This window comes from Ictalurus punctatus, chromosome 4 (genome assembly GCF_001660625.3).
Source record: "Ictalurus punctatus breed USDA103 chromosome 4, Coco_2.0, whole genome shotgun sequence".
NCBI classification, from domain to species: Eukaryota; Metazoa; Chordata; class Actinopteri; order Siluriformes; family Ictaluridae; genus Ictalurus; species Ictalurus punctatus.
In genome coordinates this window covers 24,118,440-24,130,679 of record NC_071284.1, presented here as the reverse complement: position 1 = coordinate 24,130,679, position 12,240 = coordinate 24,118,440, and the positions used below count along the sequence as shown (strand labels likewise).

The 12,240-nt window shown below is 44.5% G+C and overlaps 1 long non-coding RNA gene across 2 annotated transcripts; it reads left to right on the top strand.

Annotated features, from left to right (window-relative positions):
• The first annotated feature begins 492 nt into the window (after positions 1 to 492).
• LOC128629597 (uncharacterized) lies at positions 493 to 11,370 on the top strand. Of its 2 annotated transcripts, none has more exons than XR_008393957.1 (3): positions 493 to 1,204; positions 2,843 to 2,890; positions 11,213 to 11,370. It is a non-coding gene; the product is annotated as an uncharacterized LOC128629597 (long non-coding RNA). The 2 variants fall into 2 exon arrangements; XR_008393958.1 differs by having other exon boundaries at positions 502 to 1,204; positions 2,846 to 2,890.
• The last annotated feature ends 870 nt before the right edge of the window (positions 11,371 to 12,240 follow it).

The following is a 12,240-nucleotide window of genomic DNA, read 5'->3' as shown; positions in this document are numbered from 1 at the left end:
TCTTTATTAATAAGTCAATGAAACAAGCAAACACGGGAACGCGGTCTATACGGGGTTAGCGAGAAAACATGGGACTAGAGTCGAGGCAAGAAACAGGACATGAAAACAAAGACCGCTTTGCATGCTAAACTTTGATGCTACACCTTTAAGACTGATGCTTCTCACACAGGTATTTCAACTACAACTAATATCGCGCGACGTGCGCATAGACCCGAGGGGTTTAAATACCCAATATAATTAATCTAAACTAAAGATGCCTGGGTTAAATCAAGGACATCCTCAAACAGAAACTAGAACTCGGGTAGAAAGCGAATGAAAATAAAACAAAGTCATGTGACCAGTCTGGAGCCGTGCCACAGTGCCCTCTGCTGGCCGTGGGGTAACAATACCAATGTACTCTTCACAGAGCTTGGTTTAAAACAAATCAGCAGGTTAATGAGAAAATAAGTCAACATAAATACTGTATTACCTACTATGAGTAACTTTTGAAAGGGACTATTGGTGCAGCTCAGAGAAAAAAAACACTCCAACCCTAGAGATAAAGTATGTTCTAGACATTGAGATGACTCAGCTGAAGCTAAAAAAAAAAAAAAAAAAAAAAAACTTGCCACGGAGGCTGAACTGGCTGCAGAAAATTCTAGATTCAATGTTTTAATGAAATCTGAATCACTGCAGGGAAAGAGAAGGAAAAGCACAAGGCCAGAAACTAGCAATGCATGTGCATCCACCACTGAAATGTCCATTGAATACAAAGCCATTGCAATTCAAGAGGCATGAATGAGACAAAGGGCAAACAAAAGGGAGTATAATCCATTAACACAGGGGTAGCCAACTCAAATTCTGCCAGGGCAACATCAGCAGTTTTTGTGGTACCCTGAAGGGCTATAATCAAAGTTCATAATTGTTTTGCTGTTGTTCTTGTTATAAATTATTAGGATAGCAGTAGGATGTTTCTTGGAAAAAGAAGGGCTAACAGAAATTAATGAAGTATTTGCACTAGAACTGTAGGTAATACCATTTAATATACTGATTATAATATACGTTTTTTAAATGTGTTTAGTCACATTTTGTCTACTACCAGCTGTTGTGATGAGAAACATGATTAGCCTATTGGGATGAAAGCTACTCGGTAACTATACTATAAGCACAGAGATATGGAGGTGGGAGCCTGCAAAACAAAAGGAGATCAGGTTTATAAATTAAGGTAAAATTTTTCCCCTATCATTTAGGTTATTTTGCAAATTTTTGGTGGAACTGTTATAAAGATATTTTAAAACAACATTGTTAATATTAAAAGATTTTTTGATGGTTGACTGTGCCTTAAATAACAAGTTTGTGTCATCACTGCTCCTACTGTTGTCTGACATCCACCTGAACTGTGTCATACTTACCAATTCAATTTAAAATAAAATATTAAAAGCCCAAACAGAAAGTCAGTATCAGAATAAAGGCTTAACTGCTCTCAGTGATGCCCTTGTGGATGTCATGAGAAAGCAAAATGAAAACAAGTTACTGGTCAAACAGCAAGAACTTTCTTTTCTTCCAGTAAGAGAAATTCTTTTCTTCCATGAAGAATCTCTTCAGTTCTGATACTTTATCTACAGTGGTGGCTGGTCAATAGGGGGTGCTGGGTCACCACCCCTTCAAGTTATCCAGAGAAGGAGACCACTTAAACATGTTAAACATATTTTGCAAGATAATTATGAAATAAAATTATTTAGTTGTACTATTTGCCTTTTAGTCATGTTAGCATTTATTTTATTATTTTTTTAATCTATTTCCTTCATATCTGTCTGCAGGGCTCCGGCCAAATGAGTGTATATGTAGGTCCTTAAACTTTTGTAAAGCGGGTGATTTGAGGCTGCTGTCTAATTGGCTTGCTTCAGATGGTCCTCAGTGTGCAGCTGATTGTGCCCCAGACACTCCCACTTTGTTGTTAGCGAGTCAGTATAGAGGGTATGCATGTGACATCACCGTAGCCAGAACTCACTGTGGTCACACCCACTAAATGACAAAAAAGACTGAGCAGCCACATTAGTGTACAGCATGAATTCTGTGAAAACACAGAAAAAAACGCATCTATAAATTAGAAAAGGCTGTTGTGTGATCAACTGTGCTAACAGATTCAACAAGATTTCGGAGCTATCTTAGAGTGCCAAAAACACATTTTTACTAAGTCGAGCAGTGTACTGTAAGTGTACGTTCTTTCAGCATGTAGTGTTCATGTTGTACAATGCTGAAAAATTTGCTACATATTTCTTTTTAAATGCCGCCTATTTCCACTGATGAATAATGGGGGCTCATTCATTCTCTGACTGTGTTTTACCTTCACAAATATATAACGCTAGTAAGTGGAAGCAGTGTTCGCTATTAACAATCTAGGACTAGCTAGCTTATGGTTTACCTGATAAAATTATATAATAAAATAAAAATGTGTACATACCTGTCCACATGCAACTAGAATGTTTATTTGTGTTCTTATCACTTTAATTTCTCCAACAACACTGGCTCGAAGTAGTACCAAGCATCAAGGCTTTTGTATGCCAGTACATATAAATGTCTGGAAAAACCGATTTCTGGCCACATGCCAATGTCTGTGGACCACAGGTTCACTGTCACTGTTGAGTCCAACTGCCTTTAATATAAGTTGATAATCGTTAGTTATACTAGTTTTTGCAACTTCCCCTATTAAAACCAGCCTTTTTGCTGGATGTTTTGCTGCTCTGTCCGGCCGAAGGGGCGTGTTCCGGCGAGAAAGTGACATCAATGCATACCCTCTATTGTTTTTATATTTTTGGACCTCGTGATTGGACTATTCTCAATGACTCTCTTTCCCACTCAGCAGCTTGTCAGTTGACCAGCACTGCAAGAGATTGTTAACAACGTAGAAGTAAGTGTAACATTTCTTCGAAATAAAAGAAAATTTGGTTTTATCTTTACAAATAACCCTTTCACAAGGTTTTCAAATGAAAAAAAGGATAAAGGAGCTTGGACCAGATCGACCCAACTTACATATTCAGCAGCAGTCGAGTGATTGCAGATGAGCTTACACCTTGGGTTTCTCCGGTGTTCTGTCGATTTGTCCTACCTTGTCAGATTTTCCTACCATAGCGCAAAATTATAGCTATATCTATTGATCCATCCTACCACATCGAAAAATCCTGCTGCGGGTTTCTGCTTCATGTCTGTGACTACATAAAATTATTTAGTGTAACTTTGCCGAAGATTCTTATTAGGCAATGGTAGGATGATTTTACAGTACAAAATACCCTATCAGATTGTCCTGCCATTCTAAAATTAACAGGTAGGATGATTTTACAATGCAGAATACCCTATCAGATTCCAAGTCCACATAGAAGTAGTAAAAAATTATGGACGTGTTGATCAGCGCGACAAAAATTACACAATATTGATGTATGCATGTGCAGTAAGCCCTGGTAGGACAATCTGACTGGTAGGATGAAATGTCAGGACACTTATATCAAATGGAGTTGGCTAACTGGATGCAAGAAGTCATACATTTTATTGTTTTCCTTGTTTGCTGTTTCAAAGTCTTGAGACCAAAACGTTGTGGAAACGACAGGGGTACAAGACTTTAAACATCTTTCTGAAAAATGCAAATAGCATGAAAGTAACTGCAGCCATCTTGACAATGCTAAGAGGCTACAGTTTTTTGGGAAGCTAAGCATTGCTGAACAGCTAGATGAAGGCAACAGGATTGGCAAGGGTAACATTTATTTTCAAGTAGTGCTACTGGCCGTTGTTTAGGCAACATTACAGTGTTGTTGTTTTTTGATTGATTACAGTTTTTTAGATAATTACTTTATTACTGATAATAAACCCACATTAAACTCAAATTCACTGAATCATGGTACTGTCACGTCGCTGCGAACTCGCGACTACAGTTCCCAGAGTGCAGCGCGAACTACAAACATGGCTGACGAGGACTACACTTCCCATACACGCACACACTCGCATCCTCCGGAGTTCTGATCACGGACACCTGCACTCAATCACACACACACAGTATTTAGGTCATGCTGAGAACAATGTTTACTCACGAAGTAAACGCTCAGCTGTCTCGTCTCTGTCGTTTACCAAGCCGTCGTCATTGTTTTGGATTTTCCAATTTACTGCCTTGTGTTTTGACTACGATTCCCCGCCCTGCCTAGTATTGTCTGTTCGCCCGATCGCCTGACCTCTGCCTGTTTTACATGTTCGCCTTCAGCCTGATCTTCGTCTTCCAGTGTCTGTATCGCCTGCGCTTGTTTCCGCCTCAGGTATCATAACAGATTACTTTGCCTAACTATGGAAGCAGCGGGCGCCCTGGAATGGCGTCAGTTCAGTTACGAACAGAATTGAGCCATAAATGTGCAAGAGAACAGATTTCTCGCCTAACAGACCAAGTGGTGCTCCTGTCTCAATCTGTGCGCCCCGCCACGTTGTCTCCTGCGCACATTCAACCATCGCAGCCTGTGCACTTTCTGCCACCGCCGCCTGTGTACATTCCACCATCCGCAGCCTGCGCACATTCCACCACCACCGCCTGCACGCTTTCCGCCACTGCCAATGCCGGAGAGCCATAACGATGTAAGGGGTTCTTGCTACAGTGTTCTCTGTTCTTCGCCAGCTACCCTGAAATGTCGGAGACCCGTAAGATCACTTACTTCCTGGAGTGCTTAACCGGACATGCCTTGTTATGGGCTACCACAGTGTGGAAATGAGAGGGCGGCACCATCCCCTTGCTGGAGGATTTCATTTCCTGTTTCCAGCATGCTTTCGATCATTCGCCTGATGGATGGGAGACCGGCCAGGAGCTCATGAAGATCACGCAGGGCACTCGTGATGCGGTGGAGTATGCCCTGGAGTTTCGTACCATCGCGGCACAGAGTAGGTGGAACGAGCTGGCCCTCAAAACAGCGTTCCGTCAGGGGCTGAATCCTGAGTTGGTGAAGGAGTTGGCCTGTCAAGATGAACAACTCACATTCAATGCGCTCATTGACCTCGCGATTCGGCTGGACTGATTACACCGGACCAACCACCCCATGCTGTGGGAGCCCAGGCTCCCCATGCCAGGAGCCACAGCAGGACCCATGCAGCTTGGATAGGCTTGGCTTCATGAGGAGGAGAGGGAGAGATGTGGTCCTGAGTCACGTTGCTTTTACTGTGGAGAGGACAACCAACTGTGCAGGACCTTGACCTTCCTGTTCGTCCCCTACTCCGGCCATGAAATATACAGTCCAGTCCATCGATGGGTTCCCATAGGCGGTGGGGTCATCTCCCACTGTACAGCCCCCCTTGTACTACAGGTTAGTGCCCTCCATAGTGAAACCATAGTCCTGTACGTGACTGTCTCTGCCCGGCAGCCCGTCATTCTAGGCCTACCCTGGGTGGAGCTCCACAACCCCCAGGTTTCTTGGGCGGACAAACAGATTACCAAGTGGTCCCTGTAGTGCCTCAGTAACTGCCTGAAATTCCCCGTTGTCCTGTTGGCAGCCACGACGGTGGAGAGCCCCACGACACCCGCCCCAGTCACAGTTCTTCCCGAATATCAGGACCTCACGGAGGTATTCACTAAGGAGAGAGCAAGCAGATTACCACCACACCGCTCCTATGATTGTGCAATTGAGCTCCTTCCTGGAGCCAGCCCACCTCGAAGTCGTGTATACCCTCTCTCCCAAGCCGAACATTGGGCAATGGAGGAGTATATCCAGGAGGCTCTCCAACAGGGATACATTAGACCTTCCACGTCCCCCGCCTCTGCCGGGTTCTTCTTTGTAGAGAAAAAAGGAGGGGGCCTTCGACCATGTATCGATTACCGGGGTCTAAATTAAGTTTCAGTTAAATACCGGTATCCCCTGCCACCAGTACCTGCAGCCCTCGAACAGCTAAGGTCCATGACCATTTTTACCAAGCTGGACCTGCGTAGCGCATACAACCTGGTCCGCATACGAGAGGGGGATGAGTGGAAGTGGCATTCAGCACCACCTCAGGTCACTACGAGTACCTGGTCATGCCTTATGGGCTCGCTAACGCCCCCTCCGTGTTCCACTCTCTTATTAATGATGTCCTGAGAGACATGCTGGGGAGGAGCATCATTACGTACATCGATGACATCCTGGTTTATTCTGCGTCCCTAGAGGAGCATATCGGCCATGTACGGCAGGTGTTACATCACCTCCTGCAACGTCAGCTGTACATAAAGACCGAGAAGTGTGAATTCCATCAACATGATCTCCTTCCTGGGATATTTCATCAGCCTGAAGGGGGTCACCATGGACCTACATAAAGTACAGGCTGTGGTAGAGTGGCCCACGCCTTGAACCGTCAAGGAGTTGCAACGGTTCCTCGGCTTTGCAAATTTTTACCGATGGTTCATTTGAGGGTTTAGCACCATAGCGCACCCCCTGACGTCCCTCCTATGTGGCAAGCCAAGGCGGCTTGCTTGGACCCCAGCCACCCAGGAGGCTTTGGACAAGCTCAAAAGGCCTTCATCATGGCTCCCATCCTCAGACACCCTGATCTCTCCAGACCCTTCGTCGTGGAGGTTGATGCCTCGGAAGCACGAGTGGGGACCATCCTCTCACAGAGGCTCGGAAACAAACCCAAGCTTCACCCCGTGGCGTTCTTCTCCTGCAAGTTATCCTCAGCGGAACACAACTATGATGTGGGGAACCGAGAGCTCCTGGCAGTCAAACTGGCCCTGGAGGAGTGGAGGCTCTGGCTGGAGGGTGCCACACACCCGTTTGTTATCTATATTGACCATAAGAACCTCAAGTATCTGCAGATGGCCAAACGTCTCATGCCTTGCCAGGCCCGCTGGTCCCTGTTCTACTCCAGATTCCAGGTTACCTTGTCATATCGGCCAGGATCTAAGAACACCAAGGCCGATGCCCTGTTGCAGCTCCCCTGCCCGGAGAGCCAAGCGGACCATAGAGATTATGTCCCGCCCCCCTCCTGCATCATCAGTGCCATTGAGTGGGCACTGGGCCAGGGCCAAGCACGCCTCCCCAGGTCACAAATCCCAGCAGCATGCCCACCCAGCAAGCAGTTTGTCCCGAAGCAAAACCGGCTGGAGCTCACCTCCTGGGCCCACACGGCACTAGCAACGGGCCACCTGGGGGTACATCGTACCTACCGGTTGTTGGCTGAGAAGTACTGGTGGCCCAACATGTCCAGGGAGGTACAGTGTATAGTGTCCTTGTGCTCTACGTGTGCCCAGGCCAAGGTACTGTGGCCCCTGCCCACCGGCAAGCTTAAGCCCCTACCCATCCCAGCACGCCCATGGTCCCACCTGGTCTTCATCACCGACTTACCGGACTCGCAGGGGAACACCACCATTCTAGTGATCATTTATTGATTTTCAAAATCCCTGCGCCTCATCCCACTACCCGCCATCCCATCTGCTTTTGCCACAACCGAGCTACTGTTCCAGCATGTGTTCAGATACTTTCCAATCCCGGAAAGTGAGTGATAGGGGTCCACAATTCATGTCAAGAGTCTGGGCCAGCTTCATAGAGAAGATGGGCGTCACCGTTCGCCTCACCTTAGGGTACCACCCCCAGGCTAAAGGACAGGTAGAGCGGGCCAACCAAGAAATCGCTAGGTTCCTCCGGACCTTTTGTACCATGAACCCGGAGGATTGGAGCCAATTCCTCCCATGGGCAGAGTACGCGCAGAACTCCCTGAGACACTCGGCAACGCAGCTCACCCCCTTTCAGTCTGTCTTGGGCTACCAGCCACTTTCATTCCCCTGGAACATCAACCCCACTGACTCACCATCGGTTGATGAGTGGTTCCAACGGAGTGAGCGGGTTTGGGAATGCACACACCAACATCAAGTGCAGGCTATACGCACCTCCAAACAAAAGGCGGATCATCGCCAGAGGGAACACCCCAACTACCAACCTGGAGAGAGAGTGTGGCTCTCCACGAAAAAACCTGAAACAGTCACTCCCGTGCAGGAAACTTAACCCCAGGTATTTTGGACCTTTCAAGGAACAAATTAAGTAACAAATCAATGAGGTCACGTACACACTGGAATTACCCAAGCACAGCCGCATCGCCCCGTAATTTCATGTCTTCCTCCTTAAACCAGGAATCCCAGGTCCATTAGCCAAGGCAGTGCCAGGGGACTCACCACCGGAGCCATTAGAAATCGACAGCCAACCAGCCTACCACGTCAGGACCATCCTGAACTCCAGGCACCGGAAAGGTAAACTAGAGTACCTGGTGGACTGGGAAGGATATGAACCAGAAGATCAGTGCTGGATCCCGTCCCAGGACATTCTGGACCCAAGCCTGTGTAGGGACTTTCATGCCGCTCATCCAGCAAAACCAAGACCGCGGAGGAGAGGGAGGCCTCAAAGGGATTTGGCTCCCGGAGTGAGCCCTTGTGGGGGGGGGCTCTGTCAAGTCGCTGCGAACTCGCGACTACAGTTCCCAGAGTGCAGCGCGAACTACAGACATGGCTGACGAGGACTACACTTCCCATACACGCACACACTCGCATTCTCTGGAGGTGTGATCACGGACAAATGCACGCAATCACACACACACAGTATTTAGGTCATGCTGAGAACAATGTTTACTCACGAAGTAAATGCTCAGCAGTCTCGTCTCTGTCGTTCACCATGCCATCATCATTGTTTTGGATTTTCCTGGTTCTCCTATTTACTGCCTTGTGTTTTGACTATGATTCCCCGCCCTGCCTAGTATTGTCTGTTCGCCCGATTACCTGACCTCTGCCTGTTTTACAAGTTCACCTTCAGCATGATCCTCGCCTTCCAGGCAAGGATCGCTTGCTTCCGCCTCAGGTATCATAACAGGTACCGCATTGCATACTTTAACGCCTCAGGTATCATAACAGGTACCGTATTGCATACTTTAACAAGTTGACTTTTCCATTTTGGGCTAAGCAGTGGTGATACATTACATTTACATTATTTGATACATTGTTATATCACCCGTTAAATGGCTATTTAACAATTACATTCAGTCCCGCATTACTAACGGTGTTATTTTAAGTTTGTTTGCATTCTCCCCAAAAAAAATTTGGGGGCACTTCAACAAATAAGAAGGATGTAAACTGCAGTCAATATTTCTGAATGTTGTTGGTGCTCTCCAATTGTCCCTGACTTTGCCAGTTACCAACACAAGTGGTGAGTGCTCTTTTTCAAAATTGGCACTGGTTAAAAATAGGCTTAGGTCAACAATGGCTCAGAAGAGGCTAAATCAGCTAGCTCTTTCAATAGAAAAAGATATAATACATATATTGGAATTTACAATCCTCATCCTCAGGAATTGTCTGCAAGAAAAAGCAAGAAAGAACAACTTCTAAATGTTAAGAACATGCTTTGATGATATGTTGTTTATTACAGTCTGTTGCTTGTATTGTACATATTTAATTTGTGACGTTGATGCCACTGTTGCTGTTGTTGTTGCTGTTGGTCAGTATCAACTAGCATGCAAAGGATTTCTGGTGTCAATTCGTAGATTGGCTGTGATTTGTTTGTGTGCTCATACAGATAATAGATAAGTTAATTTGAAATAAGGCTTTGACAATTAATGTGTATATTAAATGCAAAATAAGTTGTGGAAAACAATTTTATGAATCTATACCCTATGTGGCTGAATTTAATGAACCACTTTGTACTACATTCCACTTTCTTTTAACATTACTGCTATTGGTCTTGTAGCGTAAGCTATATTACTACAGCGTGCCCATATGTTTATTCCCTATCTACAGGTGTCCTCAGAGTGTGCCACGTTATATTGCTTTACTCCATCATATTGTAGATGTAGGCTTTTATTCTAAACTTGTGGGGGGGGCTATACAAAGTGTAGCCTAGGGCCTCTGATCACCTTAATACGGCAATTAACTGAGCTTTTTATGATTTGGTCATTTTATTCCACTCTTCCTTGCAAAAATGCTCCAGCTCTATCAAATTGCAAGGGGATCTCTTGTGCACAGCCCCCTTCAAGTTATTCTGCAGGTTTTCAATAGGATTTCTACATTTATGCATTTCATTATCTCTGTACATGAACACTGCACAATGACAATGTTGAATCTCAATCTCAATCTCAATTTAGATTTAGGCTGTGACTGGGCCATTCCAAAATGTTGATTTGTGTTTTGGGATGTTATCATGCTGGACAGTGATTTTTTTTATCATCTTCAGCTGTATAACAGAGGCCTGCAGGTTTTGTGCCCAAATAGATTGGAGCTGACTCCATCTAACACAATTGTATAGAATGTCTTTTTATGCTGTAGCATTACACTTTAGGGGCTGGTATATCTCTGCCATTTTAGAATTTGTCAGTTGTCCTTTATATTAGGAATTAACTGGTGTATATAAATGGACAAAGTGGACAAAATATATAAATAAAGTGGAGGAAATATGCATATTATGTCTCTTATTTGGAATAATTTGGTTTAAAATATTAGCCGCATCCATGCAACATAACATATGACACTGGGGTGGCTGTGGCTCAGGTGGTAGGCTATTTGGTCGTCCACTAATCGCAGGGTTGGCAGCTAGATTCCCGGCCCACATGCCTCCACATGTCGATGTGTCCTTGGGCAAGATACTGAACCCCAAGTTGCTCCTGATGGCAGACTAGCACCTTGCATGGCAGCACTGCTGCCATTGGTGGGTGTGTGTGTGTGTGTGTGTGTGTGTGTGTGTGTGTATATGTGTGTGTGTGTGTGTGTGAATGAGTGAATGAGGAACAGTGTAAAGCGCTTTGTAGAACCGCTAAGGTTAAAAGGCGCTATGTAAGTGCAGATCATTTACCATTCATTTACTATGTCTAATGTTAACCTGTTAGCTAAGCTCACTGATGTCTAAGTTCATTCTTTTTAATTACCTGAGGAAGCTAAAATTGTAATCATAATTAAAATATGGTTATATCATTGTATAATTTTTTTGTAACTGATGAAATACAATCAGTTCTCAGTTCTGGATACTGACTTTTGGGGCTGACTGTAAATCCTTTTTGTAAAATATGTCAGACAAACACAGACTATCTGTTTTAGCTCATGTGACGGGTAGTCATCAGCATTATTCTCTGTGTGTCAGACCCTCTTCCAGCTGTCAGAGTGATGGAAATGCTTGGCTGTGTGTGTGTCTGTGTGTGTGTCCACGTGTGTGTGTGTGTATGCGTGTCCCTGTGTGTGTGTGTGTGTGTGTGTGTGTGTGTGTGTCCGCAGCTTTCACCATCCCCTCCATTACCCTCTGAAAAGGCATGATGGACAGCTGTCAGGAGAGGAGAGTGAGCTGAATAGGGAGAGAAAAAGGGGTGATGGACAGAAGAAAAGGGTGGAATAAAATGGTGCAAATGTGGTACAAATGTAAATGAGAATGTAAAGCAGAAGAATAAATCTTTCTTTTTTTTAATCAAGTCAGTCAATGATTAAAAGATGAGTGTTTCTAAGTGTGTGTGTGTGTGTGTGTGTGTGTGTATGTGTGTATGTGTGTGTGTGTGAGAGAGAGACAGAGGCTGTAATGAGTAGCAGGTGTAGGCTGACCAGAGGGCTTCTTTAAAGAGGCATCACATAATTAGAGAGCTCTTCTGCTTACCCTTCTGACACACACACACACACACACACACACACACACACACACACACACACACACACACACAGAATCACGATGCACAAATATACTTGTCTTACTATCATTGTGAAGACCTGTCATTGATATGAGTATTAATACATCCAATTAATGCTATATTACATTTAAATCTAACCCTAAGCTCAGTAACCAAAAGGAATCCATTTGGTGTGGGATACTTGTTTCATTGTTTGTTTTGTTTCATATTGATTTGTTACAAGATTTAGACATAAGGACACACACACATGGACACAAACTCACCAGATGGACCAGAGAGCCTGATATTGAAATACCAGCATGGGGGGTGGTGTGTGTGTCAGACTATCCATCAGTTCACTTTGGAGCAGACAGTGAAGGACAAGAACCAGTCCAATACCAAAAGCTTCAAATTTTCCATTCAGTCCAACATTCAGTGGGCTTCATTTATCAAGCTGGATACAGACAGATTTATTTGTAAATTGTTAGTACATGCATTTACACAAGAAATTTGGTATTCATGAAATTTTTGTAATTTTCGAAAAATTTCCATATCCTACTCATGCCCCTGAGTGTGTATAAATTTATACATAAGAAGACTAACTAATGTAAACCTTAACTTCATATAATTTGCAGCAACCAGTCATTT